This window comes from Schistocerca cancellata, chromosome 4, assembly GCF_023864275.1.
Source record: "Schistocerca cancellata isolate TAMUIC-IGC-003103 chromosome 4, iqSchCanc2.1, whole genome shotgun sequence".
Taxonomy (NCBI): Eukaryota; Metazoa; Arthropoda; class Insecta; order Orthoptera; family Acrididae; genus Schistocerca; species Schistocerca cancellata.
The window spans coordinates 700,802,321-700,827,749 of NC_064629.1; the positions used below are offsets into that span (position 1 = coordinate 700,802,321).

Below are 25,429 nucleotides of genomic sequence, written 5' to 3' on the forward strand. Positions count from 1 at the left end.
CCCGTTTAGAAAAGTAAAAGGACAGAAAGCAGAATAAATTATACTCGCCCCTTTTTACGTATCATGTGATTGTTAAAGTACGTTTGTAGACGCATATTTCTGACGTGAGCAACATTAGTGGAGACAGTGGACACACTAGAAAAAATTATGTGCATGAAATTTAATAACTTTAACCGGAATGTTATTTCGTGAAGTTCTCTGTAAAAACAATGATTTAGCGGAAGAAGTAGAGAGAGGTTCTGGATGAGCCAGAGCGGATAGCGTGTAACGCAGAAGACTGGCAATTATTTCCTATGCTACGATTTACTACATATGAGAAGAAAAGGAAATGCTGAGCGTGCAACGAGGAACGTGATTCCGGGTAAAGACAAATTACTTTCAGACGAGTCAGATTTTGATAAAATCAGTGCTATATAAATCATTTTTATGTATGGTTAATATTAAATGTGTGTCGAGTTACTGAGAGTAAAAATACGAATAGTATGTCTATGGAGAAGAGATGCTGCTAAACAAGGTAACAGTAAGTCCAGACAAGCCTATTACTGTTATAACAGGCTGTTGTAGGCGGTAGAAAATAACCACATATACACTCACGAACTAGAACTCCTTTAACTAAAGCAGTAGGTAGTATTTGTAAAATATTTCTGTCTTGCGTGTAGCCAGGAAATGAAACTTCCACTAGAAAGTAGAAACCATTGATAAAGTCGAGATCTTTCAAATGAACAAGACGGCCTATAAAAGCTGCTGCTATAAAATGTAGGGATATTGTTCAGGCTAAAGCGACAAAATAATTCAGTTAATGGAATAAGATTTAAAAGATACCGTTGGTGTCGTAAGGAATAACAAACAGTGACTACCGCATGATAAGAAATACAAGCAGAGTGTAATTGGGGTCAGATGTTTTACCGCCTATAGTGGAAATTAGTGCCTTACCAATAGGTGTGAATGTTCATCGACACCTGTGGAATTCTGCCTATCACTGAAAATAATATTTTCTTGTAACATCTGACGCGTTTCACATGCGTTGCCGTTAAACTGAATCGTTGTATAGTTTTCAATAGCAACCGTTTTCGGAATTCCCAGTAAGCCCCTACTGGTATGTTTGTCGTTAGTGGCACAAAACGACTGCTGAGCTACTGTAAATAAACTACAAGCAGCGCTTAAGGTGTAGCTGGTACTTTTACCGCAAACACGTTTAATGTCTATTTTGGATGAATGATGATAACTATATCACAAGGTGCGAACGAACTGAGACCATAACAGTAAAGATCATCCGGCGAACACACAACCATTTAATATTCAGTACACAATATACTTCTCTTATTGTCTTTGGACATAATTCGGAGGCAGAAATTTATATTTGCGTAACTTGAAAGTATGGTAGAAGCCGCTTGATTCACAAATTTTACCTTCTAACACGCTGGTATAGGCCAAAATTGGAAAACCCAAAAGCTGTAGAGATGCTTGAAAGTCCCAGAAACAAACTGCATCGAACCCATTTGCACTGAGTTCCTTCCACTGGAGGTCTTCTAGCGACGATTTTTACTGTCGTTTACAGCCTACATCTACGATAATGAAAAGGCTCCTTGTAAAATTGGGGGCGGAGGGAGGGTGGGAGAATGAAACAACCGAGCGTTGTTACTGGAATTGTGATGCAAAAAATTTTTACTTGAACTCAGAAAGATTAGTTCATGACGAAGTCATTACAATCTGAGGAAGAAAAGCAATCATACTCCTGTCGACCTTCAGCGATTTAGTCAAATCATGGAAACCTGCACTCTGAATAGTGCTCTTGAATGTAATTCCAGTCCCTTGCACCACCTCACTTGGTATTTAAATTCAACGTGATTGTGAATGAATGCAACAGATATAAATGTGAGGTCCCAAAATGCATATAGGAGCGTCTTATAGAAATCACTTTGCGCAGATGACCGACTGACTAGGTAATGGCATAGCGCTCCACGTAAAATAAATATATCTTCGTAACCATTCAATTATCAGGTTTTTTTCACACAAACATCAAACGAGGAAAGTAAACCGCCATATCGTATTAGTATTATAAAATACCGGGACGCATGCAACAGCATGCCCGATCTAATACACTTAAACACTAAAGAAACTAGTACAGGCATGCGTATTCGCAGGCCATTGTGGCCGAGCGGTTCTAGGCGCTACAGTCTGGAGCCGCGCGACCGCTACGATCTCAGGTTCGAATCCTGCCTCGGGCATGGGTGTGTGTGATGTCCTTAGGTTAGTTAGGTTTAAGAAGTTCTAAGTTCTAGGGGACTGATGACCTCACCTGTTTGAGCCCCATAGTGCTCAGAGCCATTTGAACCATGCGTATTCAAACACAGAGATGTGTAAACAGGCAGAATACGGCGCTGCGGTCGGAAACGCCTATATTAGACAACAAGTGTTAGATCGGTTACTGCTGCTACAGTGCAGGTTATCAAGATTTAAGTGAGATCGAACGTTGTGTTATAGTCGACGCACGAGGAATGGGACACAGAATCTCCGAGGTAGCGATGAAGTGGGGATTGTCCCATACGACCATTTCGCGAGTGCACCGTGAATATCAGGAATCCGGTAAAACATCAAATCTCCGACACCACTGCGACCGGGAAAAGATCCTGCAAGAACGGCACCAGCGACGACTGAAGAGAATCGTTCAACGTGACAGAAGTGCAAACCTTCTGCAAATTGCTGCAGATTTCAATGCTGGGCCATCAAGAAGTGTCAGCGTGCTAACGATTCAACGAAACACCATCGATATGGGCTTTCAGAGACGAAGTTCCACTCGTATACCCTTGATGACTGCACGACACAGAGCTTTACGCCTCGCCTTGGTTGTGAACACCGTCATTGGACTGTTGATGACTGGGAACAAGTTGCCTGGACGGACGAGCCTCGTTTCAAATGGTATCGATCTGATGGACGTGTACGGGTATGGAGCCAACCTCATGAATCTATGGACCGTGCACGTCAGCTGAGGACTGTTCAAGCTAGTGGAGGTTCTGTAATTGTGTGGGACGTATGCAGTTGGAGTGATATGGGACCCCTGATACGTCTAGATACGATTCTGATAGGTGATACGTACGTAAGCATCCTGTCCGATCTCCTGTATCCATTCATGTCCATTGTACATTCCGACGGACTTAGGCAATTCAAGTGGGACATTGCGACATCCCACACGTCCAGAATTGCTAAAGAGCGGCTCCAGGAACACTCTTCTGAGTTTAAACACTTCCGCTAGCCACCAAACTCCCCAGACATCAACATTATTGAGCATATCTGTGATGCCTTGCAACGTGTTGTTAAGAAGAAATCTCCACCTCCTCTTACTTGTGAGCATTTATGGACAGCCTTGCAAAATTCATGGTGTCCATTCCCTCCAGCACTGTTCAGACATTAGTCGAGTCTATGCCACATCGTGTTGCGGCACTTCTGCGTTCTCGCTGGGGCCCCACCCCTAACGATATTAGGTAGATGTACCAGTTTCTTTGGCTCTTTAGTGTATTCTCCAAAATGCTGTGCATAAAAACGGTATTTTTCGGGGGCTCATAGCTCGGGTTCTATTGGTGATAGAAAGTTAGAGCTAAGTGTTTTGGATAGTCCGTAGGCTAGGGACCATTTGTACATCAAACAGAAAGATCATCTTATCTGTAACTGTCCTACGGTACAGGGTCAAGTCTAAATATTACACACTTCCTCCAGCTTAGGCAAATGGAGCAAATCGGTTGGGTCTTTCTGCGATATATATGGTCTACGGCGAAGATTAAGGGGTTTACGGAAGCATCATTTAGTTCATGGACGATTCCTGAGAAAAACCGAAATACATGGTTTTGTGTACCAAAACCAAATCGCGGATTCCAAGACGGCTATGGACAGCAAATTGCTGAAATTTTTAAAATATATTTGTAAGATCGATATCTCAAACAAGTTTGAAAATTTTCTGGATATTTTCTTCCGTTTCCCAGATACAGAAGTTCAAAATTTCCGTTTTGTACCTGTAAAATACGCACCTATAATCAGGTGTGAGTCAAAATCTAAAAAATAAAAAACCGCAGAAAATTGCTCAAATTTTAACGGCGTCTTCCCTAGGCATTTATGCAGCAGTGCTTACCGTTTTCAACCATCTTTTTCCGTTATCGAGAAACACTCTAGATACACGGTTTTTGGGTGCCAAAACCGAGCCAAGGATTCCAAGACGGCTATGCAAAAGAAATGGCTGTAATTCTTACGATATAATACTAAAATCGGGATCTCGAGCAACACTGAAAATTTGCTTGATATTTTTATCCCTTTCCGACGTACAGAGGTTCGAAATTACCCTACCTGTACACGTAAAACACACACATAAAATCCAGTGTGAGTCGAAAATGTAGTTTATAAAGTGGCGTACCACGGAGAAATATGCTGTAAAGCGTCTCCTTGGTCATAAGAAATATTCTCGGAATCCAATGTAGTTGTGGTACTGAAAATCATATGCAAAATTTTTGTTCGCATAAAATCCGGTCTGAGGTGTAAAATTATATAGTGTGGCTTATTTCAGTTTCACATAAGTAAACTATCAAAATTTTACTGACCCATAAACTTCTTTTCATATGACCGACATTTCCTGCTGCAGCAGGGGAAAAAAAAGGGAACTAGCAGAAAAATGCTCGTATCGGTGCACAAGAAAGGCGAAAATGCTCCTGTTTACTAAATGACTGTCTGAAAAGTGGGGTACCAACTGTCCCACGCTAGCTTCCCCAGCACCTTTAAATAATTTTCCTAAAATTTTAAAATGGCAGCACATGTACCCAGCATAGAAAATAGTTCAGCTATTACATGGCCAACTCTACTTTTTTCAGTAGCAGGGAAAGTTGGTATCTCTTTCTTTTGGCCACCGAGACACTTGGGAGTTTGGGGAAATGAACGAGCAAATCCACCAAGGACGCCTGCAGGGACATGACATCACATGACATATTTTGCCATTTCCTTGCAGATTGTCATTTCGCTCGTGAGTCGGAGATCCATGCAGTTGTGTAGAGGAGGAGTGGCTGACAGTGACGGGAAATAAGCTTCAGATTGTAAAGCCATCCATCCGGCCGGTGCGTTGTTCATATGTGTTACTCTGGTGGGATGAAGTGGCCCTGACCCGCCTCCGAACTCCGAATTGGGCACTGTCCCCCAACACATGGCTTCTTACTCCGGCTATGCCTCTGGCGTGTATATCACTATACGTCACATTTTAACTGTGTGCATTTTGTATTTTGATAAGCGGGTGGAAGCAGATTTAGCTGGGGATCTGCCTTCTATTCTAGCTGATGACGAGATGAGTGTGGTAAAGCTTTTAAAATTTTGTGAAATGTCTGGACTCTGAACTAAGCTTTTAGGCTGGAGATTTTAGTGAGTTGCAGGATCCCTTTTATTCCAACGACCTTCCAAAAACAAAAAACAAAAAAAAAAAAAAGGCTTTGAGCACAACATCACAACATCTGAGGTCATCAGTCCCTTAGAACTTAGAACTACTTAAACCTAACTAACCCAAGGACATCACGCACATCCATGCCCGAGGTAGGATTCGAACTTGCGACCGTAGCGGTCACGCGGTTCCAGACTGAAGCGCCTAGAACCACTCGGTCATACCAGCCGGCAACCAGCCAACAGTAGCTATCTGCTGTATTATTTTTTTTTTCACTGCTTTTCCCCTTTTTACTGAAAGTTTAAAATCTGACTATTTGATTTTCGTTGTTTTGTGTGTGTGTGTGTGTGTGTGTGAGAGAGAGAGAGAGAGAGAGAGAGAGAGAGGGAGAGAGAGAGAGAGTATGATTTTAGTGTGTTTTTTCTGTTTCCTTTGTGGCTTGCGTTTTACCACTTTTTTGACATCTATCCAAACTCGTCTCTTAAAATTTTAGGATGGACGCTAAAGAACTTGCTGTGGTGCGCTCATACCGACATAGCATCATTTTTTTCTTTCGCTAGATGGAATGCCTATGCAAAGGTCTCAAAATAAACATACTGTCAATGTATTTGAATTTCTGTCTGTAAATGGTGAATAATTTTTACGGTCACGTTTTTAGTTTAAGAAATTTACAGTTTATGAAGCAAAAGTTTCAATTGCTTCATAGTTTCACGTAAAGAAACTATAGTTCTATTGCAGAAAATATGTAGTTCTTACCCTTTTTTAAAAAAACTGATTTAGCATGGGGAGAAATTACCTATGTTCCAGTATTTTATCTCTGGTGATACATTCCCAAAAATCAATATTCATTACTGGCATCTTATCTCACACTGAATTTTTCAGATGGCAATGTTTCTCTTGTCTGCAGATTCCACCTGTAAGCAGAATCGAGTATGAAAGAAGATTTGGCTGTCGGCTTCGCCGGAAGGTAAGTTAGCCTTACTAAATGTATGACAGCATCGTAGCATAGAGATTAATTGTCGTAATTTGAGTACGTATGTTGTTTTCCAGCGAACTACTTATAGCAATTCCGTGCAGTGCCCTTGTTTTTCAGTGAGCTACAAACTAGTACATCCACATACATACACCGCAAACCACCACACCGTGCACGGTGCAGTAGGGTACCTTGTACCAAAACTTGTCATTCCATTGCCTGTTCCTCTCGCAAATGGAGCGAGGCAAAAATTTCTATTTGATTGTCTCCATACGAGCCCTAATTTCTCTCATGTTGTTTTCGCGGTCCTTGGGTGAAATGTACGTCGGCTGCAGTCAGCCAAAAAAGTCGGTTTCTTGATAACGCTTCGCGAAAAGAACGTGGTTTTTCCTCCAGAGATTCTCATCTGAGTTCACGAAAAATCTCCGTAACACTAGCATGTTGATGAGATCTAGCGTTAAGAAATCTAGCAGAATGCCACTGTATTGCCTCGGCGTATTCCTTTAATCCTACCTGGTGGGGATCCCAAACACTCAAACAGTACTCAAGAATGGATCGCACTGGTGTTCTGTACGCGGTCTCCTTTACAAATGAGCAACACTTTCCGAAAATTTTCCCAGTAAATCGAAGTTTACCATTCGCCTTTCCCACTGCTGACCTTAAGTACTCGTTCTATTTCATACAGCTTTGCAGTATTACGCACAGATATTTAACATACATGACTATCAAGAAGCACATCACTAATATTGTATTCGAACATTGCTGCATTGTTTTTCCTACTCATCTGCATTAACTTAAATTTGTCTATATTTAGATCAAGCTGTCATTCGCACGAAATAGAAATCTAAGTCATTCTGTTTCCTCCTACAATCACTAAACTGCGACTCTTTCCCGTACACTACAGCGTTATCAGCAAGCATCACAGATTGCTGCTCACTCTATCCGTCAGATCCTTTATGTATATAGTGAAGAAGAGCGGGCCTATCACACTTCCCTGGGGCATCCCTGACGATAGCCTTGTCTGTGGTGAACACTAGTCGTCGAGTACAATGCAGTGGGTTCTGTTACTTCAGAAGTCTTCGGGCGACTCACGTATCTAGGAAACTTTTCCGTATGCTGGGACCTTCGTTAACAATCTACCGTATAGCACTGTGTAGTTTTGGTAATAGAAGTAGTAGTAGTAGTAGTAGTTTTTTCCGTCAGTGTTTCACCCTTACAGAGGTACTGGACATAAGGTATTACAATTTAATGACAATAAAAATAAGATAATTCATACATACAGGCATTGACGTACTTACTGGTCTAGTTTGACAAGAGTGGGGCAAGTGGTCGTCTGTGGTTTTATAGTAGGAACCATCCCCGCGTTTGCCTGAAGTAATTTAGGGAAAGTACGGAAAACCTAAATCGGGCTGGCTAAACTAACGAGTTGTGGGGTGGCCTATAGTTTTTCAGAAGAAGAAAATCCGATGACCAACTTGGGTTCGACTGCCAATTCGTTAGATGTGTATTTGGGCAACAGCCCCTTAACCAAGCTGTCAGTCGGACAACATCTTGGTTTCCATTCTAACCGTTCTCGTTCCATACGCTGTTTTACTTCACGTTGAAGATCCAATTAGTTAGGGCAAATATCTACAGATTTTAATTTATGTTTGCTTAAGCACATTTTCAGCGAGCAGAATAGAATGAAAACTGAGAGTAAGGCAAGGATTGCAGTGGCAAAGATATCATATTTTGGCTTACGGGACGTGCTGTGCAGTGGAGCGGTTTCGAGAATTTTTAAAATCAGACTATACCAGTGAGTACTTCTCTCGGTAGCTCTATACGGCTCTGAAACATTTATTTTAAAGAAAACAAAGGAACAAAACCTGCTAGTCGTCGAGTGAAAGGTATTAAAATGTTTGGCCCCAAGAGGGACTCCCAATCACAGGAGTGGAGGATAGTAAAAAAGCAGGAACTGGCAAATCTATATTCACAAGCTGATACTGTCCGAAGGATGAAGAAAAGAAAAGTGACGAGGGCTGGACAGCTAACGAGGATGGCAGAGGAAAGACTACCACGTGTAGCATTCTGAGGTTCCGTGGAAGGCAGAAGGGGCCGAGGAAGGCCACGGACAAGATGGAAGGATACCATCAACAGGGATATGGATGCGATGGGCAGTAGAAAAGGAGAGTGGACTTCGAAAGCCAGGAATAGAATGATTGGTGGAGGAATGTAGAGAACGCATGTGGTCTCCCAGGCCAAAGCGACAGTTAAGAAGAAGAAGAAACACGTTCGTAGGACCTGAATAATAAGTGGACGACGCCAATACGTACGAGGGGTAGTCATGAAGTCTTTGTTACCACCTAGAAAAAGTGAAGCTGTGAATACGAAACTTGATGAGTGTGTTGGTACGTCTCTACATATTCATCTTTCAATGTGACACATTTTTTCCACGTTAGATAACATGGTGGAGACCTTGTTTGCACAAGTCTGGATTTTCGTTGTGCAGGAAATGTCCAACCTCGCAGTCACCTCGTTTTCACTTTGGAAATTCCTATCACGCGGTACTATTTTCATCTGAGGAAGGAGGAAGTAGTTACTGGGCGCCATTTCAGGATAATAAGCGGTGTGAGGCAACATTTGATAGTCCAAAAAAGCAACATGTGTGACTGTGACCTTCATTACTGAACGGTATCGAAATTTCCGGAATACATTTATCTAGGTAACATAGTATTTAAGCGATTAACATTGAAAGATTATACCTTAATCTAAGTGCGAGAAAAGTAATTGAAAATGTGTATTGCTGGTACATTAAAACCGATGTAACCACCAGAATGTTGAATGCTGCATTGTGTTGTGCAAGTGCCAGATGTCAGTTTGCGGCCTGGAGTTCAACGTCTGTTGCAGTTGTTCGATAAATACAGGAACGGTTAATTCTGTTTGTGGATGACGCTGGAGTTGTCGTCCGATGATGTCCAATATGTGTTCAATTGGAGACAGATCTGGTGATCGAACAGACCAAGGCAACATGTCGACACTCTATAAAGCATGTTGGGTTACAACAGCGGTATGTGGCCGAGGGTTATCCTGCTGGGAAACAATTTTACAGTTAGCATGTGTGGGATAAACAGAAGCGTGCTCCTGCTGTCTTACGAAATCACACCATAGACGATAACTACAGGTGCAGGTCCAATGTGTCTAGCACGCAGACTGGTTCTACATCTACATCTACATTTATACTCCGCAAGCCACCCTACAGTGTGTGGCGGAGGGCACTTTACGTGCCACTGTCATTACCTCCCTTTCCTGTTCCAGTCGCGTATGGTTCGTGGGAAGAGCGACTGCCGGAAAGCCTCCGTGCGCGCTCGAATGTCTCTAATTTTACATTCATCATCTCCTCGGGAGGTATAAGTAGGGGAAGCAATATATTCGATACCTCATCCAGAAACGCACCCTCTCGAGACCTGGACAGCAAGCTACACCGCGATGCAGAGCGCCTCTCTTGCAGAGTCTGCCACTTGAGTTTGCTAAACATCTCCGTAACGCTATCACGCTTACCAAATAACCGTGTGACGAAACGCGCCGCTCTTATTTGGATCTTCTCTATCTCCTCTGTCAACCCGACCTGGTACGGATCCCACACTGATGAGCAATACTCAAGTATAGGTCGAACGAGTGTTTTGTAAGCCACCTCCTTTATTGATGGACTACATTTTCTAAGGACTCTCCCACCGAATCTCAACCTGGCACCCGTCTTGCCAACAATTAATTTTATATGATCATTCCACTTCAAATCGTTCCGTACGCATACTTCCCAGTAACTGCTACCAAGGTTTGTTCCGCTATCAAATAATCATACAATAAAGGATGCTTCTTTCTGTGTATTCGCAATACATTACATTTGTCTATGTTAAGGATCAGTTGCCACTCCATGCACCAAGTGCCTATCCGCTGCAGATCTTCCAGGATTTCGCTGCAATTTTCTAATGCTGCAACTTCTCTGTGTACTACAGCATCATCCGCGAAAAGCCGCATGGAACTTCCGACACTATCTACTAGGTCATTTACATATATTGTGCCGGCCGGAGTGGCCGTGCGGTTCTAGGCGCTACAGTCTGGAACCGCGTGACCGCTACGGTCGCAGGTTCGAATCCTGCCTCGGTCATGGATGTGTGTGATGTCCTTAGGATGGTTAGGTTTAAGTAGTTCTAAGTTCTAGGGGACTGATGACCACAGCAGTTAAGTCCCATAGTGCTCAGAGCCATTTGAACAATTTTTTGAACATATTGTGAAAAGCAATGGTCCCATAACAGTCCCCTGTGGCACGCCAGAGGTTACTTTAACGTCTGTAGACGTGTCTCCATTGAGAACAACATGCTGTGTTCTGTTTGCTAAAAACTCTGCAATCCAGCCACACGGCTGGTGTGATATTCCGTAGGCTCTTACTTTGTTTATCAGGCGACAGTGCGGAATTGTATCGAACGCCTTCCGGAAGCCAAGGAAAATGGCATCTACCTGAGAGCCTGTATCTAATATTTTCTGGGTCTCATGAACAAATAAAGCGAGTTGGGTCTCACACGATCTCTGTTTCCGGAATCCATGTTGATTCCTACAGAGTAGACTCTGGGTTTCCAGAAATGACACGATACGTGAGCAAAAAACATGATTGCAGGCCCTCAACTGGCCCCCTCCTAACCAAAACACAGCCATCACTGGCGCCGAGGCAGAACCAGCTTTCACAAGAAAACACAACAGACCTCCACCCTGCCCTCCAATTAGATCTCGCACGAAACCACTGAAATCGCAAATGGCGGTGAATTGGCGTCAGTGGAATGCACGCTATAGGACGTTTTCGTCGGAGCCGTCCTTGGAGTAACAGATTTGTAAGAGTTCGTTGTGTCTCTGAGCTGTCAACTGCTGCTCAAATTGCTGCTGCAGATACAGTACGACGCGTCAGAACCCAATGCCGAACACGATGGTCTTCCCTCCCGGTACTGCCACTTGGCCTGGTCTTTTTGCGACCGTACGTTCTCGTCTGCACCGCTGCCAGCAATCATGTACAGTGGCTACATTGCTGTCACAGTCTTTCTGCAGTATCGCTGAAGGAACATCCAGCTTCTCGTAGCCCTATCACACCGACTCGTTCAAACTCTGTGCGCTGTTGATAATGGCGTCTTTGTCGCCTGAAAGGTATTCTTGACTAACATGAACTCTTCACGTCCGAACGCAAAGGTAACTAACGCTCACGACCGTTACAGCGTGTACTCAGAGCAAACCTGATCTGCATCCTCACCGTGGCATTATTAGCACCATTCTTCTGCGACGGGCGCGAAATCTGAATAAACATCATCTTTCAGATGTATAAACACGCCTACCAACTTTCGTATATGTCGCACAACTCCTTTTTTGTGTTGCGATTCTTTTTTCTGTCAGTGTACATATGCAGACTGAAGCTACGAGCGAAAATTTGTACAGAGTCCGGGATTCGAACCCGGGTCTCCTGCTCACAAACAGATGTGATAACCACTCCACCACCCTGCACAGGGGCTTTGCACAACTTCACTGATTGCCCTGGCACGCTTCTCTCCTCAATCCAAATTCCAATTCACGCCTCAGCCCACTTGGTACTCCCCACTAGACTTGGCACAAATTTTCATTCGTCGCTTCAGTCTGCTTACATACATTATAGATGTTAGAGACCTGAAAAGGTCTCTTGAACCATACAGTTTCACTTGATTAAATCACATACGCCTGGATTTCATGCAGGATCCCCCATTTCGTTCGATACTGAGGTGCTATTCCAGTACCGTTGGAGAGCGTCTGCAATGTTGTTCAAGTTTATGGGGAATACCAAGTGGTTTCAGGCGTGAATGGGAATTTGGTCTGCGGTGGAAGGCGTGCTAGGATAGTTCGTGCAGATGTCCAAAGCCACTGCGACAAGGCGGCGTAGTAGTTAGAGCATCTGCCTAGTGAGCAGGAGACTCTTGTTCGAATCCCGGCCTTGGTACAAATTTTCATTAGTCGCTTCAGTCTGCATATATACATAAAAATGTTTACGACTTGAAGAAGTTTCTGGAACCATATAGTTTCATTTAAGTATGGGTTGTTCCCCTTCTAATGCAGAAAATGAATGACTGCACCATACGAGTACTCCATTTTGTCAGTCATGTCGGTCATTTCGTTTTGCCTCCTCTGGTGGCGTGCTTCGGTGTTATGGCGCCGAGATTTGAATGAGTACAAGTACTGGAAACAAGTACCTGTAAAAAAAATTTTTTTAATTGCGTAACCTTATTTTTTCGAGGTGATAAGTACTTGGGATCTTGGTTTGCCAGCGACAACAGCACAGAGATGGAAATCAAAGAAAGGACAGCAGTTGGAATGAAACGCATGTATTCACTCAGGTAAACACTCAGTTCAAAACCAATATCAGCGAATATCAAGATGAGAATATATAACACAGTTCTATGCCAGAAGCCACGTACAGTTCAGAAACAAAAATATTGGGACCGATTTAAGATAAAGGAGAATAGAGGAGGAGGAAGAACGGGCAGGTTTACCTCATGATGCAACAACCAAGAATCTTACAGAAGCTGAAGAGCAAAAGAATCCAGTGGGCAGGCCATTTAGCCCGTATTCCAGAAGAAAGACAGGTGAAGAAAGCACCTGAGAGGAAAGTAAACACCAGACGCCCCATAGGACGGCCAAGGCAGCGCTGGATGGACGACCTGGCGAAGGATATGGCAGCCCAGAAATACTGAGGACACCTGGAGGAACCGAGAGCAAAACAGAGAGGAATGGCGGCAGTTTTTGGAAGCAGCGCGTGGTCTATAGGGCCTGTGATCGCTTGATGCGTATGACTACTCCTCGTAATAACCAGTGGACACTATATGACATGACTTCGTTCAGCATGTAATGGAACTGGTCAGTGAAACTATTGTCGGTATGTTTTGTACTTGACGATATACTCTGAGAATTAGAACACCTATACAAACATAAAACTTTATTCTAAAACGACGAATCAAACACAGATATTATTAATTTATTTATTTTTCAAGTAACATAATTATTTTTCGTATTTTCGATGTATTTCAAAATTATTATTACATTTGTAGTTATCGACGTTGTAACTGTTAACGATGTCAGTATGAAAGTGTTTTGGAAAATTAAAAAGTTACTATAATATGTAATACCTTTGCACTTCTCGGCGCGTTAGTTGGTACGAGTTGGGAGTAGAATATGGTTGACATTCAATGATGCGTCGTTATTCTGTTCGATTCAAAGTATTTCCGAATATGGAATAAAAGTGATTTAAAGTGAATACACATGACTGCAACGTTTTATTATTGACAAAATGTATCAAGTCTAAACAATTGGTATCTTTTTGCATCCATGCAGGAAAAACAACACGCTCCGAGACTATTGAGCAAAAAATTGAAGAAACTGCAATGGATGTCGAGACAGAAGATGAGTTAAAATCAATATTTTCACCTTTTTTTACTGCAAAAACTACTGATTCTCCTGCTCTTATCTTCAGCCTTATTTTTTTAAAGCTGAAGAAAATTGGGTCTAACGCAATCGCATTACAGCCGTGATTTGGAAAGACTATTTAATTTTTTTTTTAATTATTTAATAGTGTGACTTCGAGGGTGGTTAAAAGTGCATCGGCACCTTGTTCCTTAACAGCTTGCAAGATGACGTATTGTACTTGTTTCCAAGAGGCTGCTGCAGTTACATGCTTCTATTGATCGTAATGGCAAGTATTCATGAAGGCCAAGCGTATATAGAGCGCCCGTTCGTGTCTGATTCCGTTAGAGCAACGATCTCGTAAAATTTGTAAGGCCTCTAAACAATGACATAACACAGCCCTCGATTTCCGTTGAAACAGAGTTGCGAGTGCAGTAGAAGTCTAAGCGTGGAATTGCAGAATCAAGCTCAGCTCGAGCTAAGGATGCATCAGAAGTTACAATTTTCTGAAGTTTTCTGCAGCAAGAAGACAGAGAGAAATTAGTTAACCGTGTGTCCACAGACGTGGTCATTCCATGAGTTTCCTACATGAATGTCGCTTACTTGAAACATTAAGGGAATTGTTTTATATCAGCGCTAAACCGACAAAAGAGAAAAGAAAGAAAAACTTTTGTACCAGTAGATTCCACGATTAAAAAATGCCGTCAGAGATCGCCACCAGGTCTGATGAAAGGAAGACATCGAAGCAATTGAGTGGCATTCTGTTAGATTTCTTACCGATAGGCTTCATCAACATGCTAGTATTACGGAGATCCTTCGGCAACACAAGTGGGAAACCCTTGAGGGAAGGTGATGATATTTTCGAGGAACACTGCTAAGAAATTTCAGGGAACTGCCATTTGAAGCTGGCTGCAAAACGATTCTAAGGACGCCGAGACATATTTTGCGCAAGGACCACTAAGATAGGATACCAGAAATTAGGGCCCATATGGAAGCATATAGACTTAGAGAGTCGTTTTTCCCTCGCTAGTGGAACAGGATACGAAATGACTAATAGTGGTAGAGGGTACCCTCCACCACTCACCTTGCGGTGGCTTGCGGAATATGTATGTAGATGTAGAAGCTACCTTTACCAAAATTATCAATATCTATCACGAAATTAGCACAAGATTGACAGTGCATCAGAGTGAGCAGCCACCATCTGGAAGACCGCCTCGGTAAGAAGGCCGAAACATCAGAAGAATGACGTGGCACCAACACACACAAAAGTTTAACATCACCGACAAGAGCTGCGAATGCCGATGTTCTTATTATCGCTAACCAAGAGGCCGCCGATTCTGCTAATCTTTCGCGACTGTAGTATGTACTTAGATCTAATAAATACTGGTCTGGTATGGTGCGCTTTTCAAGCATTTTTGAGAAATCGAGGTCCAAAGCTTTACGAGATTGTTGAACACCATACGAGAGCGTCAACCATAGAAAAGTGGCGTTATCGCAACCGGCTAAGAGGCGGCAGACAATTTGTCTGGCTAGTACTGCGTTCGAGTCTCACCCGTGGCGAGTTATATTACGTAAGCGTGACACCGTTGTGTCTGCCTTGCGAGGTGTACTTTTACAGCTAAGGCAAAAGTGTCTTGAAGCGATTGCAGAACGCTGCTACAGATTAACAGAGTCAGAGAGAAATATCATCTTGTGAATTTACTTTACGCTTCACTCGCTTGCCCTGCATCAGTTGACAGCTCCTGTAATCGTATCTGACTTGAAACATGCATTGTTTGCATCAAAAATTATATTTTAACAACAATCACATTTATGGAGATAGTTCTCCGTTATCACTATTAAAAATCAAATGTCCTCTGTCAGAAATTGGCATTCATAAAATGTGCCTGCTCAAAGTCTGCACTACTTTGTCATGCTCTTGTGATAGATCCCACGCCAAACGCTGTCGACCAACCAGTGACGACGATGAATTATTCACTGAGTTGACAAAAGTCATGGGATACCTTCCAATATCGTGTCGGACCTGCTTTTGCCCGGCATAATGCACAAATTCGACGTGGCATGGACTCAACAAGTTGTTGGAAGTCCCTTGCAGATATATTGAGCCATGTTGCCTCTGTAAGCTGTCCATAATTACATAAGTGTTGCCGGTGTAGGATTTTTGTTCACGAACTGATCTCTCGATTATGTCTCACATGTGTTCGATGGGATTCATTCTAGGTGGCCAAATCATTAGCTCAAATTGTCCAGTATGTTCTTCAAACCAATTGCGAACAATTAGTGGCCCGGTGACACAGCCATTGCCATCTATAAAAATTCCATCGCTGTTTGGAAACACGAAGTAAACGAATCGCTGCAAATGGTCTCTAAGTAGGCGAGCGTAACAATTTCCTGTCAGTGATGGGTTCAGTTGGACCAGAGGACTCACTCCACTCCATGTAAATACAGCCCACACCATTATGGAACCAGCAGCGGCTTGCACAGTGCCTTGTTGGCAACTTTGCATCGTGGGGTCTACACCACTCTCGTATCCTACCATCAGCTCTTACCAACTGAAATAGGGACCCAGCTGACCAGGCCACGGTTTTCCAGGCGTGTAGGGTCCAACCGATATGGTGACGAGCCCAGGAGAGGCGCTGCAAGAGATGTCGTGCTGTTAGCAAAGGCACTCACGTCGGTCGTCTGCTGCCGTAGCCTATTAACCTTAAATTTCGCCGCACTGACCTAACGGATACCTTCGCCGTACGTCTCACATTGATTTCTGCCGCTATTTCAAGCATCTTTGCTTGTGTGTTGGCACTGATAACTCTACACAAATGCGGCTGCTCTCGGTCGCTAAATGTAGGCCGTCGGCCACTGCGTTATCCGTGGTTGAGAGATAATGCCTGAAATTTGGTCTTCTCGGCACACTCTTGACACTGCGGATCTCGGAATATTGAATCTAAGGATTTACGAAATGGAATGTTCCACGCATCTAGCTCCAACTACCATTCCGCGTTCAAATTCTGTTAATCCACTTCGTGCGGCCATAATCACGTCGGACAGCTTTCCACATGAATCACCTGGGTACAATCGATCCCTTCACAATGCGAATATACTGACACAATCCTAATTTTCTTGCTAGACACTGTCAAATCTATCAGTCGTTCGTTTACATACCTTATTGCAACTACGCTGGGTTCCATTTCTTACCTGATGTAAAGCCCTACACCCCATTGTGCTATTCCTGCTTTGACTCCTGACAGGTAGACCTTGTATTCTCCCACTTCCTCTTCTTTCTCACCCCTTACCCGAATGTCACTAACAGCTAAAACGTCCAGCCCCATCTTACTTGCAGCCTCTGCCAGCTCTACCTTCATCCCAGAGTAGCCCCCATTGATATTAATAGCTCCCCATCTCATTACCATTTGTTTGCCAAGTCGTATCTTAGGAGTCCCTGGTTTTTCAGTTAGAGGTGGGACTCCGTCACCTCCAAAGGTCCGAGGCATTTTGCTCTGATTGTTGCCAGCATCATATTTAAAGTACCAGGGAAGCAAGTTGGTAGCCTTACTTGCCCCGAGTCCCATTGGGTTTTACCCCTAACGACTGAGGGACTAACCGGTGGATTTGGTAGTCTTTGCCGTATGAGCACAAAGGTGACCACGACTCAGAATATGTCCGAGATGCCCAGCCTTATTCCGAAGTAACTGGTATCCCGACTGTCGGGACCACTTACTTGGCCACTCATACGTTGCCCGTGGTTCATGAACTAGGACATGACTACAGGAACCCACACCATGAACCCCCATCGGAGAAAAAAAAATTTCACAGAAAAGTATGTTGCGTGCGACAAACGGAAAAAGAAGTGAAAGTGTATGGCAGTGTAAAAAGTATTCTGTTGCTCTACAGCCGGCCGCGGGGGCCGAGCGCTTCTAGGCGCTTCAGTCTGGAACCGCGCGACTGCTACGGTCGCAGGTTAGAATCCTGCCTCGGGCATGGATGTGTATGATGTCCTTAGGTTAGTTAGGTTTAAGTAGTTCTAAGTCTAGGGGACTGATGACCTCAGATGTTAAGTCCCACAGTGCTCAGAGCCATTTTTTGTTGCTCTACATTGGGAAAGCTGTTTTGAGGTCAACCACACTCAACAGTCATACTAGCTTGGATACTATGTTTTTCGCGGCGGAGTCCTTACAAAAAAGTTTCTCGGTTCACTTGCCGTGTCATATTCTCATGGAATTGCAAGCTTTCAATGATACCCATCATCATCTTCGTCAGGGACTAAAACTGACTGTCATGGACAGGCTCTACCCCACCTCTGTCGGCGCCATCATGAAGTAATTCAGCCAGTCGGATGCCGTTCCGTGGGTATAAAAGAAGGAACCTTGCCAGTTCACGACAGGCAATTTTAGTCCCTAACGAAGATGACGATGAGTATCATCGAAAACTTGGAATTTTATCCGAATCTGACGCGGCAAGTGCACCGAGAAATTTTTATGCAGTCATATTAGCTAATATGTGAGTCAATCATACTAGTTGATGCGTATTAAACCTCATTTCACAGCAGCTAGTAGGATATTTAATTGGGTTAAACGACCTAATATTCAATCCGGCATAGACTGACCGGTAGTACGTCGAACAGGCCATCTATTCACGTATGTATCGTGTTGCAGGTGCTTACATGTGGAAAACCGTTTACTGTTTTTATCAAGATAAGGGTATTGTAGGATGAAAGGGAATTTTATATCATCTGTCCTCAACACGATCTGCATTCTATACGCCAATGTGTCTAACTAAAGGTAATTTGAGTATAAATTATTGTGGGATTCTGACACAAATTAGTACTTCTGCTGTTAAATTACTGAGTGGCAAACCGTCGTACGATTTCCAGAGCGGATAGTCATCAACGCCGACTCGCAAGTAGTGTATATTAATTCCTTTTCCTGAGTCGACAGTAACTGTGAGTTCATTGTCTAATGATTAGCAGTTAGCCCTCGCTGTAGGCCGTCGGCCACTGCGTTATCCGTGGTTGAGAGATAATGCCTGAAATTTGGTCTTCTCGGCACACTCTTGACACTGCGGATCTCGGAATATTGAATCTAAGGATTTACAAAATGGAATGTTCCACGCATCTAGCTCCAACTACCATTCCGCGTTCAAAGTCTGTTAATCCACTTCGTGCGGCCATAATCACGTCGGACAGCTTTCCACATGAATCACCTGGGTACAATCGACATCTCTGCCAATGCACTGCCCTTTTATACCTTTTGTACGTGATACCACCGCCACCTGTATCTGTGCATATCGCTGTCCCATTATTTATGTCACCTCATTGTATGTTTAATGATTTCACTGCGGTAACTTTTTATTACATGGATGCAAAGAAAAAACAAAGCTCCGCGTTCTGACCCTGATAGGCCAGTCGGGACCGACCGACCGCTGTGTCATCCTCTTCCATATGGCGTCATTTGGATGCGGTATGAAAGGGCATGGGTTCAGCACACCATACTCCAGACCATTGTCGGCTTTTCTCACCTTGCATACGCCTCTTCTCACTCACGCCGGCCGCGGTGGCCGAGCGGTTCCAGGCGCTTCAGTGCGGAACCGCGCGACTGCTACGGTCGCAGGTTCGAAACCTGCCTCGGGCATGGATGTGTGTGATGTCCTTAGGTTTAAGTAGTTCTAAGTTCTAGGGGACTGATGACCTCAGTTGTCAAGCCCCATGGTGCTTAGAGCTATTTGAATCATTTTCTCACTCACGTAGCTCCTGTAGCTCCTCAGTTGGCATCACGAGGCTGAGTGAACCCAGTTGCAGTTCATTCACCTAGGAAAAATCTCTGGCAGTACCGGAAATCGAATCTGGGTCCTGGGCCTGGCATTCAGCCCCGCTAACCACTCGGCTGCGGTGGCGGACAAATTGCCTACATGAAAATGTCGGTAAAGACGTGTTCATTTCATCGCGATCCCTTATGTCCATCGCCACGAATTAGCCAGTGTTATTGTCGTTATAAAGATTGTTCCTTATTATCATTATTACTATAATTCATTTCCGAAGAAACGTGATTCACTGTAGCGATACTTGTGTTTGGTGGAAGATTAGAAAATATAATTACGACGAGACTCAAATGCAGTACGGCTAGAAAGCCTGGCGCCTCAGGCGCACTAATGCCGCTGTACGATCCACAGTGCTCTCGTGAGGCTTTTAACAGGCTCGTAAAATTTTGAATCCCGATTTCTCGAGCATGTCTGAGAAGCGAATCGTCTTGAGCAACATTTGTTTAATCTATTTAATACAGTGGTGTGAAAGATAACCAATGTTAGTGAACTGTTCGATGAATACTTCAGTAGTGGAGTGAGGAGAGAATGAGCTGAGATAAACATCGGGTGACACATCACATTTCACGAATAAGATAAGATAGGGAGTTGCGTTATAAGAGAAGGGGGTATCATGTTACACTTCGGAAAATTGGGCTCGTTATATGCAAGGTCATCCCCACCCATCTCCCTCGGAGTCCCCTTCTCGCCTCCCCCCTTCCCAGCTGCCCTTTCCATCTGAACCAATAAGATTCTAGCTCCCCTTTCCTCTCCTCTTTCTTTTATTACTAGAGCAAATTCGTGGGCCGCGTCATTCTTGTTCTGTGTACTGTAGTGAGAGGATCAGGTCCACTAGCAGTCAAATAATATGTACTGACGAATAGCAGTATTCTGCTGGCACTCAAATGAGGCTCCGTGAGTCGACATATTTCTGATGGCTGCTGCTGCTGCTGCTGTGGTTGACGTGGCGGTACAGAACAGCCGAATTCCAGGTTTAGTAAGTCAGGAAGACTACATGTGGCCTGCTGCTGTTGTGGTGATGCAGACAAAAGTATGTCGAACATGTGAGTGTCCTGGTCCAGCAGATCTGCTAAGTACTGGATAAGGAACACATTGCACTGCTGAAAAATATAAATAACAAAACGCAAGTATTAACGAATAAAACACTCTGTCTTCAGGCCACGAGTGGCGTACCGGGACCATCCGACCGCCGTGTCATCCTCGGAGGAGGATGCGGATAGTAGGGGCGTGGGGTCAGCACACCGCTCTCCCGGTCGCAAGATGGTATTCTTGACCGAAGCCGCTACTATTCGGTCGAGTAGCTCCTCAATTGGCATCACGAGGCTGAGTGCACCCCGAAAAATGGCAACAGCGAATGGCAGCCTGGATGGTCACCCATCCAAGTGCCGACCACGGCCGACAGCGCTTAACTTCGATAATCTCACGGGAACAAATATTAACGAATATATTAATAAATTATTAATAAGAATAATAATACTGGGTGGACAAATACATATTTGCAAATCTGACAGTCTTATACTTCGATCCTTTCACCATAATGCACACATCACGAATATGGATGCTCGTGCACTTCGATTTTTATAATAAAATGTGGGCAGGGAGAGGAGACCTAAAAATCCACTTGGTCCAGGAGTTTCTCACCTTTTATGAACCCTCATATTGGTCGAGAGAGAAAGGGGCAGAGGGGGGGGGGGGGAGGAGTGAACTTGGAGATAGGAAGCTGAGCCATCTCGGGCGTAACATAATACTCTCTTATCTCATCAGTCGAATGTGATTCATCACCCGATGTTTACCTCAGCTCGTTCTCTCCTTGCCCTACTACTTAGTTCCCTTGTTAGTAATAATACGTCGTTGATCTCATTATAATCTCGAAGGCAGCGGAACGCCAAAAAGAAAAGTAAAGACGAAAACGTGGTCGTGGCTGTCGCATATGGAACTGAAGTTGTGTGACAGACAGTAGTCATATGCGCTCGGATAAAGGTATAGTGGATATCATCAGAAAGTCGTTTCGCTGTGCTGATGCTCTTGCAGTTTTAATCTTCATCGGAAATGGAATCGAGAGTGCATTCCGTTGTTCATTGAACGCCACTTCATTCAGGAGCGGGTAACGCAGCGTGGATGCTGATGAATGCGGCGGGTGACGCGCCAGGATCGGGACAGAGGTCCATGACGCAGCAGCGGGCCAGCGGGCTGCAAAATGCACGAGAGCCGTGTGTTGTCGCTAGCGGCGGCAGTTGCCTCGGTGGCAGCGGCTGCCTGTCTCTGTCCGCCTACATACCGTGTCTATTTTCACTCTGCTGGAATCTCTGCAGCCCGACAGGGCGGACCCAGCCTCTTCTCTGGGGCCCAATCTGTGATAAACAGTGACGCACACAGCGCAGGAAACAGTTTCACCTTCTCGAGAGCGTTGTTCCACTATTTGCGATACTTCTTCTATACCATTTTCTTGCGGTTACCTCCTCCCGTAATCTGTCAGAAGCCCCAAAACACAATCGCATCAAATGACGAGCAGTAGTCACGTGAAGCTGCTATGATATTTAAATAATATGACAGGCTCAGCACGGGGATGTGCGCTTCGCTAAATGAAAGCATGGAGCTCAGTTCCTAATTAAAAGATGGCTCTTAAATGTATTCTCAAACTAAGCTAGAACACACAATAACTTCCTCCTAGGAACCCGGTCATATGCCTTTTCTAGATCTATAAAGCAAGTGGTAGCTGATCTTAGTAAATAACAAACATTGCAAAGATAGTAGTTCGTAGTGATGATGACGAGGATCTACAGAAGCTTGTTGGTGGTGTTTTCAACAGTGATAATGAAGCAAGTCATTTATGTTTCAGTGGTACAGATTCTGAGTAACCGTCAGCAATAGTTCAAAGTGCCTTTGAATATCAGAAAGAAGTGAGTAGCGTAGACCTTCAAGACGACAGCTCCCTTTTCAATTATGCGACGCGCAGTGAAGAGGTACAGAAAGATATTTTATTTTCAACTCCTTCATTGTATTATCAGGAGGCCAGCAGAAAAAAAAACCTGCTAGGATCAACGTTGCACAGCAGCTGCTAGGGATTGCACGGCTACCTGAGTAGTCTGTTTGCAAGCGAGCATCAGCGAGTACCACCATTATGAGATTGAGGCAAAAACATGAGCTAATTTCCCGATACATGTACCCCCATCATCATCATCATCATTTAAGACTGATCATGCCTTTCAGCGTTCAGTCTGGAGCATACCCCCCTTATACAGTTCCTCCATGATCCCCTATTCAGTGCTAACTTTGGTGCCTCTACTGATGTTAAACCTATTACTTCAAAATCATTCTTAACCGAATCCAGGTACCTTCTCCTCGGTCTGCCCCGACTCCTCCTACCCTCTACTGCTGAATCCATGAGTCTCTTGGGTAACCTTGCTTCTCCCATGCGTGTAACATGACCCCACCATCTAAGCCTGTTCGCCCTGACTGCTCCATCTATAGAGTTCACTCCCAGTTTTTCTTTGATTTCTTCATTGTGGACACCCTCCTGCCATTGTTCCCATCTACTAGTACCTGCACTCATCCTAGCTACTTTCATATCCGTAACCTCAACCTTGTTGATAAGGTAGCCTGAATCCACCCAGCTTTCGCTCCCATACAACAAAGTTGGTCGAAAGATTGAACGGTGCACAGATAACTTAGTCTTGGTACTGACTTCCTTCTTGCAGAAGAGAGTAGATCGTAGCTGAGCGCTCACTGCATTAGCTTTGCTACACCTCGCTTCCAGTTCTTTCACTATGTTGCCATCCTGTGAGAATATGCATCGTAAGTACTTGAAACCGTCCACCTGTTCTAACTTTGTTCCTCCTATTTGGCACTCCATCCGTTTGTATTTCTTTCCCACTGACATTACTTTCGTTTTGGAGATGCTAATCTTCATACCATTGTCCTTACATTTCTGATCTAGCTCTGAAATATTACTTTGCAAACTTTCAATCGAATCTGCCATCACCACTAAGTCATCCGCATATGCAAGACTGCTTATTTTGTGTTCACATATCTTAATCTCACCCAGCCAGTCTATTTTTTTCAACATATGATCCATAAATAATATGAACAACAGTGGAGACAGGTTGCAGCCTTGTCTTACCCCTGAAATTACTCTGAACCATGAACTCAATTTACCGTCAACTCTAACTGCTGCCTGACTATCCATGTAAAGACCTTTAATTGCTTGCAAATGTTTGCCTCCTATTCCATAATCTTGTAGAACACACAATAACTCCCTCCTAGGAACCCGGTCATATGCCTTTTATAGATCTATAAAGCATAGATACAATTCCCTGTTCCACTCATAACACTTCTCCATTATTTGCCGTAAGCTAAAGATCTGGTCCTGACAACCTCTAAGAGGCCTAAACCCACACTGATTTTCATCCAATTGGTCTTCAACTAATACTCGCACTTTCCTTTCAACAATACCTGAGAAGATTTTACCCACAACGCTGATTAAAGAGATACCTCTGTAGTTGTTACAATCTTTTCTGTTTCCATGTTTAAAGATTGGTGTGATTACTGCTTTTGTCCAGTCTGATGGAACCTGTCCCGACTCCCAGGCCATTTCAGTTATCCTGTGTAGTCATTTAAGACCTGACATTCCACTGTATTTGATGAGTTCCGACTTAATTTCATCCACCCCAGCCGCTTTATTGCACTGCAATCTATTGACCATTTTTTCCACTTCCTCAAATGTGATCCTATTTCCATCATCATTCCTATCCCATTCTACCTCGAAATCTGAAACATTACTGATCGCATTTTCACCTACATTGAGCAACTCTTCAAAATATTCCCTCCATCTGCCCAAGGCATCCACAGGATTCACCAGCAGTTTTCCTGACCTGTCCAAAATACTTGTCATTTCCTTCTTACCTCCCTTTCGAAGACTGCTAATTACACTCCAGAATGGTTTTCCAGCAGCTTGACCCATAGTCTCCAACCTGTTTCCAAAGTCTTCCCACGATTTCTTCTTGGATGCTGCAATTATCTGTTTGGCTTTGTTTCTTTCTTCAACATAACTTTCTCTGTTTACCTGGGTTCTGGTATGTAGCCATTTTTGATACGCCTTCTTTTTCCTTTTACAGGCTGCCTTGACTGTATCATTCAACCAAGCTGTTTGCTTCATCCTACTTTTACACATTACTGTTCCAAGACATTCTTTAGCCACTTCTAGTACTGTGTCCCTGTACCTTGTCCATTCCTTTTCCAATGACTGTAATTGACTACATTCAACTAACTGGTACCTTTCTGAGATCGCTGTTATGTACTTGTGCCTGATTTCCTTATCCTGTAGTTTCTCCACTCTTATCCTCCTACATATGGACCTGACCTCCTGCACTTTCGGCCTCACAATCCCAATTTCACTGCAGATTAAATAATGATCAGTGTCATCAAAGAATCCCCTGAATACACGTGTGTCCCTCACAGCCTTCCTGAATTCCTGATCTGTTATTATATAGTCAATGACAGATCTGGTTCCCCTGCCTTCCCAAGTATACCGGTGAATGTTCTTATGTTTAAAAAAGGAGTTTGTGATTACTAAGCCCATACTGGCACAGAAATCCAAGAGTTGTTTCCCGCTCCTGTTGGCCTCCATATGCTCTCCAAATTTACCCATAACCTTTTCATACCCTTCTGTTCGATTTCCAATCCTGGCGTTAAAATCACCCATGAGCAGAACACTGTCCTTGTCCTTTACTCTGACAACTACATCACTGAGTGCCTCATAAAAACTATCCATCTTATCTTGATCTGTCCCTTCACAA

The 25,429-nt window shown here is 43.7% G+C and overlaps 1 long non-coding RNA gene across 2 annotated transcripts in view; it reads left to right on the forward strand.

Annotated features, from left to right (window-relative positions):
- The window catches only part of LOC126184743 (uncharacterized), a 555,678-nt gene that overhangs the window by 150,450 nt on the left and 379,799 nt on the right, over nucleotides 1-25,429 (forward strand). For both annotated transcript variants that reach the window (XR_007536869.1, XR_007536870.1), the window contains exon 2: nucleotides 6,315-6,374. This is a non-coding gene — a long non-coding RNA (uncharacterized LOC126184743). The remainder of the gene's footprint in view (nucleotides 1-6,314; nucleotides 6,375-25,429) is intronic.